Source organism: Limulus polyphemus, unplaced genomic scaffold (genome assembly GCF_000517525.1).
Source record: "Limulus polyphemus unplaced genomic scaffold, Limulus_polyphemus-2.1.2 Scaffold3196, whole genome shotgun sequence".
Taxonomy (NCBI): domain Eukaryota; kingdom Metazoa; phylum Arthropoda; class Merostomata; order Xiphosura; family Limulidae; genus Limulus; species Limulus polyphemus.
This window is the reverse complement of record NW_013668806.1, coordinates 109,892-112,829: the sequence shown is the minus strand read 5'-3', so window position 1 is coordinate 112,829 and position 2,938 is coordinate 109,892.

Here is a 2,938-nt window from a genome sequence, read left to right as displayed (position 1 = left end):
TAGTATTTGAACAATGTCAGATAATAGAGGGATGTTTGAGTATGCATGTAAGAAGGTTAAAAGTGTTGTACTTAGAACTTTATAGACTTTTGTGAGTATAAAGTTTTGTGTTTTCTGTAGATGTTTTATCTGTGTGTTAGAAACGTTTAACCATACCATGACTGGCCTAATGTATGTTTTATATATTTTGAGTGTACTGTCTGGTGAGCCTCCTTGATTATTACCTGCCAGATTTGCAAAATACCTCATTCTAAGACAGATTCGATTTTTGATACTCTTATTATGTTCAATCCACGTTATTTTTGAATCGAAAATGAATCCTAAGAATTTTGCAGATGCGGCAACTTCGAGGAGTGTCCCATCTAGATATAGTTGTGGTTCTGTTCTGCTTTGTTTAGTTGAACTTGTGAATAATATTACCTGTGTTTTATGAGTGTTTATGTTGATACTCCATTTGGTACAGTATTGTTTTATTTTGTTTAATAGTGTTTGTATATTGTATGCCGCTGTTATAAATGATATATTTGTTCATAATTTTGTTACTGAGCAATTTAATGTAACAACGCATTAACTAGATATAACTTTTTATGTATATCAAATATTGAAATCCTTATTGTACGAAATTGAAGATATTGTCAGAGTGATTTATGTTATGTAGAAGATAACAATCCTCTTGTATCATAATAATTTTGTTTGTAGATCATATGATGAAACAAACAAATCTCATCAAAATATTTTATTTACATACTGACATAGAATACAATCACTTAATATTATAGATTTTCACGCCTCCGGAGCAGATGACGTAATCCACATCTGGCAATGTGCACATAGTAACACCTTCCTAGTGTTGTTGACGGGTCAATCCCATTGACACTTATACGAGCTTGCCGAAGTTTGGTGAATGTCATATTTGTTTACTTCTGCCGCTGTAGTGGCATTTTAACTACTACTGTGAGGAGTAAACAAATATTATATTATTTTATTCGTCTTACATAAAAAAAGAAAAACATTCCTAATTTTAAGCTATAAACTATCTAATATAGCATAAAGAGTACTGTTAAACAGTCTATAATGACTATCAAATTACCCACCAGATGGCGCTGTTCAAATGTTATCATGCTTGCAGAGATGGGGTGTTAGCTGTTTTAGCAATATAAGGCGTTTGGTAAAACTTCTCTTCTTTTCTCGGTATTAGAAGTGCTTGTGGTATGTCATATCCATAGTTCCTGAAGACTGAAATGAACGTTTATGTATATGATTGTATTGTGAGAATACAATAAGACATCAACTAAATCAATGTCGAAATGTTCTCACCGTTGCTAATCTGATAGTACTGGCTGAATTTTTAAATGCATTGCATTGCTAGAGGGGTGTTTTCACCCGTGTGAGCTTTGTCTGACCGTTAACAATGGTAACTTTCGAATGTGTGCACTACAATGTGAATAACTGTTGAGTGTTGACTCTAGTGAAAAATTTACATTTTGAAGTACTTGAAAAGAAAGTGTCTTGAACCTGAAGAAGAAGAAAAGTAAGTGAAAACACACAGGTAGTAAAAGAAACTAAATTAATTGCAAGAGACGATACACATCCTTCGACTTTTCCTGATAATTCTGCTTCTAACAGTGATGATATCCCTAAAAAAAGAGATGTTCCAGAATGTTGGGCTCTTGAAATGTTCTTTACAAAAAAAAAGAATATTCGTGAATAGTAGTGATAAATAAAAAATTAGAATGCAGCATATGCACTAACATCAATCACTTGAGGCCTGAACAAATACACTTGTCCTGAGTGGTGCAACGTGGAAGTGGGAGCGAGTGTGATAAAATGAAATGATTAGTAAGTTTCAAGAAATAAAATTTTCAAGCACAAAAATAATTAAGCTCATAATGCATGTCAAAGAATGAAGGATAAAGCTGGGAATAAAGTGATCGAAAATGCAGTGTATAAGTCACTTAAAAATGACAAACAAAAACAAGTGGAGTTTTTGGAACTGTATATAATATTGTACACAAAAGTATGCCGTACACTCACACAGCCCACGATATCGAACTGCAAGAAATTAAAAGTCATGACTTAGGACGTGTTCTGCACTTGCAGAAATCGTGTATAGACATTGCGTATGACATAGAGAACGAAATACAAAAGGCAGTAGTAAAAAATGTAATGTCCAAACAATCCAAAATTTCTGTCATGATCGATGAATTTCCTGCTGCTAATAATAAAACTGTCCTAGTAATTTGCTTGAGAAGTGTTAATAAATTCAATGCTCCTCTGTCATTTTATTTTGACTTAGGACATGTGAAATGTGGTGCAAACTAAAAAAAAAACATTTATGATGATCTTTTACAGTTTACAAAAATCTAGGTTTTCGCTGCAGTACCTTAAAGAAAGTGTGATTTCATTTGTATTTGATGGAGCATCAGTTATGTCAGGAGTTGCAAAACTATTTCTTTGTGATTTCCCTAATGCAACTGTTTGACACTGTGCCAATCATAGGCTTGAATTTGGTGTGAGTGATGCTGTAGACAAAGGTTGCAGGACTTAATTATTTACAAATCTTTTGTGATGAATTGTATTCATTATATCACAGGTCTCTCATGAATCAAGATGAGCTAATTGCTTGTGCTGGGCCTCTTTATTGTCAGTTACTGAAAGTGTTGGTCGTGTATTCAGTGTAAGATGGGTTGATTCCAACTGTGAAAGCAATCTGGCAGTTTTATGAATCTCTGTGGGAACATTTCAGCAGAGCAAGTTCTTATACTTCGAGGTTTACCGGGGAGAGAAGAAAGTATGATGGACTGAAGAAAGTATTGGAATGGCATCTTTCGTTGAAAACTTAGGCTTATTGCAGGATGTATTGCTGGAGCTGTCCAAACTTTTGCTTGAACTACAGAACTGAAAGTGTACACTTCATAAAGCTCCCCCCCACAGTGAC